The sequence below is a fragment of the Miscanthus floridulus genome, chromosome 7 (genome assembly GCF_019320115.1).
Source record: "Miscanthus floridulus cultivar M001 chromosome 7, ASM1932011v1, whole genome shotgun sequence".
Lineage (NCBI taxonomy): Eukaryota > Viridiplantae > Streptophyta > Magnoliopsida > Poales > Poaceae > Miscanthus > Miscanthus floridulus.
In genome coordinates this window covers 115,165,844-115,178,678 of record NC_089586.1, presented here as the reverse complement: position 1 = coordinate 115,178,678, position 12,835 = coordinate 115,165,844, and the positions used below count along the sequence as shown (strand labels likewise).

Genomic DNA, 12,835 nt, shown 5'->3' with positions numbered 1-12,835 from the left:
CCTCTAGGCGCTTGAGATTGATCAGGATGTAGTGAGCACGTACCATGCTTAGCACATGTGCGCCTGCATACTCTCCTGCCTCCTTCACGAACTCCTAGAACCATCCCCATGCCTTTTGGCATCTCTCGATCAATCCCGGCTGTGGCGTCCTTGGCACATCTTCTACTAGCGCCGGATCGATGAGGTTAAGGACCGGCAAAATGCCCTTTGCCACCTCCTGGCACCGGCTTTTCTAGGTGTCACAGTCCTTGGTGATCTCTTGGCATTGCGCCTTCCAGCTGTCACAGTCTTTTATCATGGCCTCCAGATGCTTCTTTGCATTGACTTTTATAACTGCAAACCGCACACGCTATTAAAACATCATACCACGACAAAATAAGGCGGGCAACAAAAGTGAGCAAAGGCGTTTGGACAACTTACCTTTTAGCTCCTCTGTCATCTTGGTCATGTGGTCCCGGAGCTGTGACTGGTCTTGCGCCAGTTTTCTGTTGTTCTCGTTCAGGCGATCACACTCCATGACCGCACGACTGTTCTCCTCTCGGAGACAGATCACTTCAGCTTCTAAGCCTGCACTACAGCTGTTACTACCAACAACGCAACAGCACTTGTCAGTAGTCGGCATGATAAAATGGCTACTTACTTGTTCTTTCCCGCTCTTTATTACTGAGCTGGATGACCAGGTTCTAGTTCTAGGACTCTTGCACCGTCTTTTCATGATTGGTGGCTTCAAGCCACTGGCGCAAGCGTTCCACCTCGGCCGTCAGCTCCTTGTTGCTTGCAGCGATCCCCTCGATCTGGTCGAAGCATTTCTTGCGGTACCTTGCGGTCTTCATCAAGTCCTGTGTGCAGATGGTTAAGTAAGACAACTACGACTAAACATCAAGACCAAGGGGTGAAGCAAAGCTTACCTGCACCTCCGTCACAAGCCGTTTCGCCGCCCGTTCAACTTTCTTGGTTTCTTCGACCTCCGGGATTTCCTCATAGACAACCCATTGGTCGTTCCACCAACGTGACACATACACATGTTGTTGCTTGTCTTGCGGATGCCCTAGGACCTCCTCCACCTCGTCCTCTTTGGGCTCTTCTTCATGTCCTGGTGCTGGCCCGGCGTCAGCAGCATCTGTGATCACTACAGCCTTCCCATGAGCTGCAGCGTCGATAGATGTGGTCTGTGCTCTCACATCCGGCCGTTGCTCTTCGGTCTCCTCCATCACCCTCGACGCTGAGGTGTTGCCCTCAGCAGGTTTAGCGCTCGGAGCACTCGTGCCCGGCTCGGCTGGTCCCTCGACCACCTGCTCGGGGACTCTTGTTTGACTGCTCGCTTGCTGAGGCCCCGATGGATCTTCTACTATGGCTTCCTCGATGGCCTGCTGCTGGTCAGTCTACTTGGAACTTATTGGCGGAGCCACGCTACTTCCAGCTAGCTGGTCTGGACTTTCTGTGGATACTGAACTAGTACATCCGAGATAAGTTCAGAAGGCAATCATATTCAATGCAAATTGCTAACTTACATCAATGTTACAAATACTTACATATTAGAAGCACGGAATGATGCGGAGAAGGCGCGTCTCCTCATCCGTACTTGCTCTGCGTGCTGTGCGGGTGACTCCTGGTCTCCCTCTACATCCAGCACTATCGATGGGCCTTGGTGCTCAACCCCTCCACCGCTTATCCTTTGTGCTGCAGTGGTCGGTGGCGTGCTCGGTTGAGTTGTCGCCCCCGTGGCCGGTCGCGTTCCTTGCCCTGGTACTCCCGAGGTCGACCCGGCTGCATCCTTCACCGATGTCGGCTCCAGTTGCCTCCTCCTCTTTCGAGGGACAAGTCAAAAGGTGTCTGCATCCTCTCCCTCCTCTGCATCGTCGTCCGACAAAGTAAAAATCGCCTGACGACGCTTGCTGGCCGGGTTGTCCTCTGGGCCCCCCTTGGGTTCATTAATATTTAGCACTCCCCCAGTGAGTAGGGTGGTTGCTGATCTCTTCTTTGATTGTTTGGGGCAGTTGGCCGCTTCCCAGCAGCTCTGGCCGCTGCCTCCTCTCTAGCTCCGAGCACCGCCTAGTCGACGTCCTCGATCTCGACGCTGGCCTAGGTGGTGGGATCAGTTCCTTGTGGCCACTCTACTCTAGGGGGTGGCGACACAAACACTGTCGCTCTATCCCAACCATTAACCTAGGAAACAAAAGGGAGTGAACACAGTAAGTTTCCACTTATCCTACCATAATATAAGACTACGGGTACAAGGCAAGATGAGTTACCTTTGGGGGAGGTCGAGCAAGCTTGAAAGCGTGCTCGATGTCGCTCAATCTGGCATAATTTGGATCAGCTAAGTTAAATAGCTCTCCAATTCTGGCTCTGACTTCGTTTTTGTCAAGCACCCCCTGCCTCGTCCTCGTCGGTTCTGCGCTACCTTGATACTCATAGCCAGGATGTACCCTCCTCTGGCAGGGCTGGATCCGATGGCTGATGAAGCTCCCGACCACGCTCAGACCGTCTAGTTTCGTCCACTGGATCATCCCAAATATTTCTGGAATTTGTTCCAGGAGCTCGGGTTTCTCTGACCAGCTTGTCCTCTTCTCCAGAATGTACCCCACGTCGCACAATGTGATCGTGTATAGCTCTTCGTGGATGTAGAACCATTTCTTGTACCAGTCGTCTAGCAACGTGTTCCATGGGTAGTGCATGTACTTGGTTTTCATGCCGTCATGGAGGTTGAGGTACACACCCCCGGCTATCTTCGAACCGCCGCTTCCTTTCTTCCACAGATAGAAAAGATGGCGGAAAAAATCGAAGTGGGGCTGGAAGCCACCATACGCTTTGCAGAGATGTATGAAAGTGGCGATAAGGAGGATCGAGTTGGGATGCAGATTGCAAATCCCAATCTCATAGTAAAGACAGAGCCCCTGAAGAAAAGGATGTACCGGAACCCCAAATCCCCGTTTAAAGAAGTCCTCGAACACCATGATCTCACCTGGTTGTGGATCGGGGTACCCTTCGCCCTCCGGCGCACGCCACCCTACAAGCTCCTTGTTGTGGAGTACCCCCATGGTGACGAGGTCTTCAATGGTCTGCTCGTTGCTTCTCGATTTCCACCATTCCTTCACCATGACCCCTGCCTTCTTCTGTGCATCACTTTTCGCCATGACTCTGGCCTTGCTGGTGAACGGGGAAATGGCAGCGGATTGATTGGTGGTGATTTCAGATGTATTAGGGTTGGCAAGAGGAAGAAGAAAGCTGCGGTTGCGAATGGCAATGGGGTTCAGTAATTAGTAACTTACCTATCCTATACCATATTTAACCCAAGAGTTACGCCGTTTCGTCTGCCCAGAATTCTTGGGAGACGTGCGCACGCGCCGCAGACGGTTGTTTTCACAGCCTCGAGATCTACGCCAATATATGCGCCTCTTCATTGCCAGTGTGGGAGGGCCCACGCTGACGCACCTACTGATAGGTGCCATGCAACTGTATGCTTGACAAGACAAAAAGACAGTATGACGTGCTATACACGTCTACTTTTTTGACCAGACGTGTCAGATTGGACTTGACGGAACACGTAAATAAATACATAAAATAATAGTACAAGTGGCATATGATTTTTTGCCACACTTTTCGAGCTTGGGGATATACCAGACCACCCTCATGCTTAGGGACTGTCGCGACTATCCTCGTGCTCGAGAACTGTCCAGACCACCATCGTGCTCGGGGACTGTCCAGACCACCATCGTGCTCGGGGACTGTCTAGACCACCATCGTGCTCGGGGACTCTCGCTCGGGGACTGCCCCGACCACTCTTCGACCATTGCTCGGAGACCGCTCTCCTCAGCTACATGTGATTTGTACTCACATATAGTTGAGAGGCATTTATTTTTTTCTCACTTAGACCTAGCTACAAGGTTGATACCTCGCCTTCCAGTAAGCTCGGGGACTACATTGGTACGATGCACCTACCGGTGCGTCTTGTATCGCTTGTACGATGATTGGATTCTCAACTTAATTGGGAATTCTTTTTAGACCCTGGCACCACGTGCCTGCGTCACCTACTACCAAGCTCGGGGACTAAGTGGGCACACTTCACCTTGTGGTGAATGTGCTTATTTTATCGACCCCCGCGCTCTGACTGTTGGCCATAACTACTATTGTACAAGGGTCACTTACATTTCTTTACAGAAATACAAGTGGGCACACTTAATCAGGAAAGAAATCTTTTTTCTTTTTTCTTTAGAGCACCATGCATTCTTTGGACAACCGGAATCTTTGGCTATAATCGTGGTCTACTGCTCTCTATGCTGACCAGAATACTGGCACATTTGCTTGGTCAATGTTTCAGCCAGTTGGAGATGACATGAAGACAGATCGCATTAGTTGAAGAAGATCGAACGGCGTGTCGCAACATAATACATGGTGCTCGGGGACTAGCTGTGGGTGTATTAACCCCTATACCCTTACGGCTAGGCTTGGGCCGGCCCGGACCAGGGGGTCTGGCCCACTAGAAGACGATGCATGGCCCGGCCAATCTGCTCGGAGTCCCGCATAAGGAATCAAGGCAGACCTGGAGATCAAGCAAGATCCTGGTCGGTTAGAATAGGAATCCTTATCCGGCCACCTATGACAATTGTAACTGGTTAGGATTAGTTTCTAGATCTGTAACCCTGCTCCCTAGACTATATAAGGTGGGCAAGGGACCCCTGTAAAAAACATCTCTCATTGACATACAGCAATACAATCAGACGCAGGACGTAGGTATTACGCATTCACGACGGCCGAACCTGGATAAAACCTCGTGTCTGTCTTGTGTCACCATCTTGTTTGTAGCTTGCGCATCTATCTGCCGATAATCTACTACCTTAGGCATACCCCTAGGTAGACTGCTGACCATATTTCGTTGACATAATGTCACCTTTAAAAAGTAGGAAACAAGCTCTAATAAATGCAGCTTGTCCCTCCCAAGGCAAGAAATAGAAAGTTCAGAAGAAGAAGAAAAAGAAGAAGAGCTCACTAAAGAAGAAGAAGACACCCATCAAGAAGAAGCTCAAGAAGGAAATAGCCGACCCACCTACTACTGTTGTTAGTAGCCTTAGGAGGCTAGTATATGAAGACTAGAGCTTGTCAGCAGTTTATGATATGCTTTTGTAATAAAAAGAGAACTTGTATGCTGCTACTGGTATGCTTTTGTAAGATCAGTAGTTGAACCTTGTTGTAGTTTATGATATGCTTTTGTGTAACATTATAGTTGGATTCCTAGAACCTTGTAAGATCTACAGTTGAACCTAGTATGCTGCTACCGGTATGCTGTTATGTTGATTTAACTGGTGAACCTTGATTTAAGTGTTAGAATCCTAGAACCTTGTAGTTGGGTTTAAGTGTTGAACTGCGCTTGGTGCTGAGTCCTGTGCTACTGGTTTTAAGTGTTGGCATTCCTCTTTGCCACATGTCACTTGCAGGAGCAAGGTTCAAGCAGATCATTATCTACTGAACTAGGAAACAACTATAGTGCCTCCCTAGTGGGGCAACTAGAAACATGATCATTGTTGGAGCACCTGATGTGTTCAGAAATTTCTGCGTGAGTGGTTTGATGTCCCAATGGGGTGGGTTTGAGTGATCTAATCCATTGAAGAAGCGTACCATTTGTTGATTGTCAGTAAGGAAGAAGACATCTTGGATCTGCATCCGCCATAATGACTGAGTTAGCAGTTGCAATTGCTTTGATGTGAATCATCAGTTTTCTCCTAGGTTTCAGGATGAAAACACCAAGGCTGGCTTTCCTCATGTGCTGATTAGCTTGATCAAGGGCAATTGCTGCGTCGGTGTAGAGCTTAGTGTAACCTCCATAATGCATTGTTACACTTGTTACATCTCCATATGTAAGATCTGTACCCATACATCAACAATTTGATATGTAGTCTGTAACCAACATTGACATTTATTCATTTTTTGTTAACAGTTACATCTAAAGCTATTGAACACTGAAAAGATGAACACAAGCTTTGCTCAAACATGGTGACCATAGATCAAGTTAAGCTACCATAGATCAAGTTGAGCTCACTGGAAGCTAACCACAGATTTGTAACTTAATCAGAAGGTTTGGACCTCATCAGTACACAAAACAAACAGGGAGCCACAGCTCCAACACAACCAACCCACACTTACATTAGCTGACTAACACACATTCTAGCTGTTCACTTCCACATGACAACAACAACAACAAATGCACCAATCAGGACACCTACAAAGCCAAAAAAACCGGCGATACAACTGAATAATCAAGCACAATATGGCATTTCTTCGTGTCCCGCTCAGGCTTCGGCTCAGCAGGTTGGATCTTCTATTTCCACAGATCAGCTACAACACTATCCACAGTTTGCTTCAACTCTTGCAATTCTTCCTTCAACTCGGCATAACAGTCAGCTAATGTCTCCTTACCAGTCTGCAACCGGCGTTCCTTTGCTTCCAAGGCCTCAATCTGCAACTCAGAGCAGATGAAGCCGCAGGTAGTATGATCACCCTACACACAAAAAACATCAATCAGAGTAGCATCAAGAGACACAGTGAGGTCAACAATGTTAAGAATCCTAACCTTAATGTTGTACGGGCACATGAGAAACCATTGACCCTTTGTCGCCGGCTGCTTGCTCTGGATCCAGACCAAAGGAACATGGCAATAAGGGCACTCCCTTCTGCCGCTGCCCGTCGCGCTCGAGCCCGTCGAAGGTACCTTCATTGGGCTTCTAGTCCACTGCTCGGCCATGGCTTCAAAAGCTAGGCGCAGCCACGGAGCAGAGCCTACAGACCAAGAGATGGGGCCACGGGAGGACAACTCAGGCGCGGGCAGCAGTGGAGTTGGCCGGCGACGACAGCTGACTCGAGTGAGGGCGCGGGCTCCAAGACATCGGCGACTAGGGTTAGGGTTCCCCCGCCATCGCCGCATCAGGAGGATGAGTGAGAGAAGAGTGAGCACAAGGAGGAGAAGGGACTGAAAGATGGGGCCACGGGCACAGCGCAGGGCTCTTTCATCTTCGGAAGGGGGCAAAATCGTCCATACAGAAAAGAGAACAGTGCGCATACGACTGCCAGTGAGCCCAAGCAGCTGGAAGACGTAGAAAATGGCGAAACTCAGTGAAACGATGAATTATAATGGTAGATCTCAAAGTAGATGAATTTTAATGATACATCTCAAAGTTCTGAGAATTGTAATGGTACCAATCCAAATAACCCTATTATGTATCTAATGCATAGATCTAATTGTGTGGAGTGTAACAAAACTAGTTTGGCATTTTTATGATTTTCTACGATTTACTATGAATTTCCAAAGTTCCAGGCGAATAAAACATAAAAGAAAAGGAAAAACATAAAAGACAAACACTTTGCACTGAAGTCCCTGCAGTTTTATCAAACCAACCCGCAGTACATCACACACTATGCAACATTATTCATGTGAGTCATGGATTTACATGTGGAACCCTAGAAAAGCTTTTATTCATGTTTTCTTCTTTCTCTCGATTGCACGGAGCAGAGGACGCGCTCGGGCGGCTCGCCTCCGGCCGGTGGAGCTCCGACGGTGGTGACTTAACGGCTGGAGAGGCGCGTGTGGCGGCGGCTGCTCTGGACTCAAGCGCGGGCGACCACGGCCCACCCAGCTGTGGCCCGCAGGGGCGTGGCCGCACGTGGTGGCGTGGACCACGGCAGCTCCTGGCTCGGGGAAGCTCGACGAGCGTGAGCGGGACATAGAGGGGAGCGAAGAGGAGATGGGGTCGATATCAACTTGGCCTGCGACCGAGTGCAGCGGCGAGGATGGCGGCGCTCGACCTCGGCTCTGAGCTCGCGGCCATGGCGGTGCGCGCTCTGCAGCAGAAAGAAAAGGAGCGAGAGCGAGCGCGACACCCTTATAGGCGCGGGCGAGGGGAGAGAAGCGGCACATGGAGCAGGTCACGGTCAGCGGCAGCGCGGCATGGGCAGGGGCGTGCGCGCGGCCAGAGCGCAGGGGCAGGGCATGGGCGGGGGTAGAGCCATGTGCCTCACTTTGGCGCACCGTGCTGAGACTTCGGTCAAGATTTGGGTCCCACTCATTGTACAAAAGATCTTCAACTCGGTGCAAACTCCAACTCTTATTAAGGGATCATGATCACTAACGCAACAGATTAGGAGATAAACATGCTTAAACTTTGGTTTGTCAGGCTGATTCCAGAAACTTTGAAAATTTCCACGTCCCCCAGAAAACTGAGTTTGACTCAAAGTTTGGAGCTTGAAAATTTCCACGTCCCCCAGAAAACTGAGTTTGACTCAAAGTTTGGAGCTTTAACTAATCTATCAAACATCAAAACTAGGCACAAGCAAGCCCTCCACTACAAAGTTCATAACTTATACTAAGTTTTTCATACCAGCATATTTTATAGTTTCTATATAAAATAATTATTTATTTATCCTCCAAAAAGCTATTGAGCAATTAAAACAAGGTAAGGTTTTTGGCATCTTAATCATTTTCTCCACATTTTTCCAACATGAACCCTAAATAACTTTTGTTCACAAACTCATTTAGAGATGTTTAAGCACAAAAATAAAGTTGGTTGACATCACATATGTTGACCCTATATTCACAAAGGTGATTTAAACAAACATGCATCGTATCATTTCATGCAAGAGTTTATCACCAAGCATAGAAAATTTATTTATTTGAATTTATTAAGCCTTAAACTATTGTTAAACAGGTATGTAGGTGTTACAATCTTTGGGCAGGCAAGTAATTGTCTAATTGATGGGAGAATGTCCACCTCTAACTTTCTCAAGGGCCTTTTCTCGCCAGAGAAAACTCCTTATGCCATCGTTTTTTTATTAGCTATTTTTGGGGTGGGGATACTGTGAGGTTGACCATTTTAACCAAGGTTTCACACCTAGAGGTTGATAACAATTTGCCTTTCCATCCCGGGAGACGGTTGCCAATTTTGTTGATCAAAGGTTGAATGTCGATCCTACAGATTTTTCTGATATTTAGTAGTAGCCCCAAGTACTTCCCTAGAAATGTGCTTATTTTTCCAAGGAAATGGTGGAGGAGGGGTTGAATTTCATCTTCGCATATAGTTCCGTTTTTCCATATTAATTTTCAAACCCGAGACATTTCTAAAACTATGTAGGACTTTTTGCAGCGAAGTAAGCTCGACCGCGCAAGTATTGGCAAAGAGGGTTGGGCCATCGGCATATAGAGAACATCTTAGGTTTGCTGTCTTAGGGGGGACAGGCTTTAGGATGCCGAAATCCGCTGTTTATTTTGGATTATGTGTTGTAACGGGTCCATGGCAAAAATGAATAGCATCGTCATTTACGCATTGGGTTGTCCTTTTGGATGGTCCAAGCGAAACATTGGCCATTTAGGCGAATCTCTTTAAACCAGAGGTCATCTAGGGTTGCTTTGAAGGTTCCCATCAGGCAACGACTAAGGTTTGTGCTTATCACAGAACCAAAAGACTGCTGAAAATTAGGTGGGGAAGCAGCAAAACCCATTTAACACAGAAAAAACAATACTAACCGATAGTCATTATATAGTATAAGAAACTCCAGCAATGAATAACTATTGATTATCTGAAGTCCAACAGCATGGCACCGGCTGCAAGGTTCCAAAAGATTGAACTCAACTATGGATGGAACCTTCAGCTTGATGTAAATTTGGGCAGCCTCGACTCCTTTTTGAGCTTGAACGAGCTCACCTTTGAGCACGAACCTGCAGTAGCCAGTTTTGCTTGCAGAGCATGTAGGCAAACCAGTGGTGTCCAATGTAAGGCACTCGAGTGATGTTGCGGAGTTGAGAATTTGACAGGTTAGCTCAGCTAAGCTCTTGGCAGCAGAGAATCTGATGATCTTCGCATGCTTGAGTTTAGAATGATGGTGCCCTGGAATCACTCGCAGATCCGAAGGATCTTCAAAAACTGAGACACACTCCTTGGTGAGGTCCCGGATTACCTATAAATATCAAAAACTATGAATCAGCAATTCCAAAGTTGTGTTAACAATTAAACCTTAGCAACAAATATCTTTGCAGGGTAGGAAGAGCGGTGACTTACCGCCAAGATAAAAGTCTCCAGTGAAGGAGAAGCATCAAGAAAAGAAATTAGAGACAAATAATCAAATGTCAATCCACCAGTGGCAATACTCAAGAACTTGAGGTGGAGGAACTTGCTAGGCAACATTGGTACTATATTCACCCTCTGAAAAAGACATAAAAATTATTTGATTGTATTTGTAACATATGACTGTTGTAATACCGTGGTGTGCGGAATCATAGTCTAGACTTACCGCAACCTCAGAACGTATGGTAAGAGCTTCAAGATTTGGCATGACTGATGGGAGATCAGTACGAGCATAAAAAACGATACAACTACAGTGCCTGTTAAATATCTTAATACGGCTCATGTTTTCAAGTGAGAGTGGTAACTGGAGGCGATCTCCAAATCTAACACTGGAGAGATTTGGAGCTTTGCTTTCTATTGCTCGAAGACTGGAGCAAAACATCACCTCAAGGTGGTTGAGCCCCTGCAGGCACGGTATCTTCAGGTGAACTATGTTCTGGCAATACCAGAGTTCCAACCGCTCCAAAGAAAGAGAACAGGAAAGAAGACACCCTAGCTCATCGGCCTCAATATGCAGTTATGCACCGAATTTAGCTTTAGTGTTATCAAGCTTCTCAAGCAGCCAGTACTGACAGTGGGATGAAATTGACAGTTTGAAAGAGAGAGATACTTAGGTGTCTCTCCAATTCCACCAGATAAAAGTGGGCATGGGAGGTTGTAATTTCTGGCCCTGGTCAGTCTAACCAGGTTTAAGGCCCAGTTCTTCAATTCCTGGTTTAACAACAACCTGGAGCCAACGGTCCAGATGATCACGATGACAAAAATCCTCATCATAAACCTCCAATTCTCTTTTTTTCATGTTTTTCTTTTTTTCGTTGTCTTTTTTCTGTGTTTCCCTTTTTTATTTAGTTTTCCTTAGTCAGTTTTCTTTTCCCCTTCGTGTCTTTAGCTTCGTTTTTTTTCTAGACTACAAATGCAGATCGAAGGACTCTAGCTTTTCAATTTTCCCTCTCATTTTTTTTTGTTTTTCATTGTCTTTTTTCCATGTTCCCCCCTTTTTCTTTCTTTCAGTTTTCTTTTCTCCTTGCATGACACGTGTTTGGTTTCGTACCTTTTTTTTAGACTAGAGAGGAGCGAATGGAATGACTAGAAGAATTTCACTACTAAGGTCTCGTTTGGCATGGCTTCACTTCACTGGTGAATTTGTTTTTTTTTTTCTGCTTCAACTCCATCGGTAGAGCTGGAGCCGTTGGTAAATCGTTTGGCAAAACAGCTCAACATATAGAGTTTCTTAAAACATACTCTCACAGAACGCTATGCAGGATGAGGTGAAGCCAGATGAAGCCACTATTTTTTAGCTCCATCTCACTTAAAACATCTGTGAGAGCATGATTTAAGGGGCTTCTTAAATGAAGCCATTTTGTTTTACCCCGTTTAGCACAAAACAGCTCCAAACGGCTCCTGAAGTCGATAGGGAAGCCCTGCCAAACGGGGCCTAAGCTAATGTCGTGTTTTTAAAAAAAAATTATACACATGTTATTATCCAATTTCAGGGTTAGCTCACAGTTCAATCTATGTACCAAATAACCAAACAAATCAGACTGTTAAGCGATAAATAAAAAGATTTTTCCCTATAGGTGTGTCATATCATTTCTAGCGAGAATTGCTACGTGGAGAGTAGGGAGAGTTATAGTCACCATGTATAAAATGAGTGAAAGAGAGGCACATGCAAATTAAAGAAGCGTGTTCGAGTTCTATTTGTCTATTCATGTCTCTCATGTCCTATATGTGACTCGGACTCACAATCCCATCTCATACGAGTTAGAACAACACGTATCCAACGACTGTGCGGAGTCCAAATCCAAGACACATCCATCGATGGTATGGAGTCTAATTCTAAGACATATTGGAACAAATGACGTGATAATGGAATAAATCTTCGAGACAGGCCATTTCTATACGTTCATCAATCACAGAAACTCCAAATTCGCCACATTAGAGCCTAGATGTGTTCACATTCTCAAGGCCATGGACCTTGACTATGCACTTCATGAGGATAAGCATATTACTCCACTACAGTCTACAGACACAGGGCATTATGATGAGAAAAGTAAGGTAGCATAACTCCGACTCGGAAATCTGGGAACGATCCAATAGATTGGCTAAGATGGTCATAAAGGCATTCAATCTCAGATGATACAAGGGGAGAATTTCCATTTAAGAAGGATGGTAGGGAATTAACATGTTCGGAGTCTCTTAGCTCCAATAAGGAGAGGTACTGCCACGACCCAAAAGTCCACCTTTGTTAAAACTTTTGCTCACCCCATTGTTAAGCCTAATTGTGTATATTCGTCCTGACATCTCAGGTTGTGACTAAGTGTAATTTGAAAGAAGCTCCTTTATCTAGATCTGTAAGCACATCTATACTCGGAAGTGGTCGAGAAATAGCATATTTTGAAAGTAAAAATAGATAAAACTAAAATCACGGTCCACTTAGACACTTATTTAATTTGATGTGCAATGCTTTAATATGTTATCATGATACTTTCAATTTTCTATCTCATCTTTTCTAGAGGTGTTCGATAGTATTCATGGCCCATGGCAGCAGAAAAACATATGGGGTGGATCATATTACCCATTGGTTCAACGAGACCATAGCCTTTAGGTGAGATAGGCGACCACTCAGCCGAAAAACACAAACCAGAACTCTTCCGTGCATTTTCTGGTGCAGCACCGGAGAAACCTGGTGCCCATATACAAACCTAGACATCCAACTAGCCATTACC

At 46.2% G+C, this 12,835-nt stretch overlaps 1 pseudogene; it reads right to left on the bottom strand.

Moving 5' to 3' along the window:
- Window positions 1–9,434: 9,434 nt before the first annotated feature.
- Window positions 9,435–10,908, bottom strand: LOC136466109 (uncharacterized; annotated as a pseudogene).
- Between the last annotated feature and the right edge of the window lie 1,927 nt (window positions 10,909–12,835).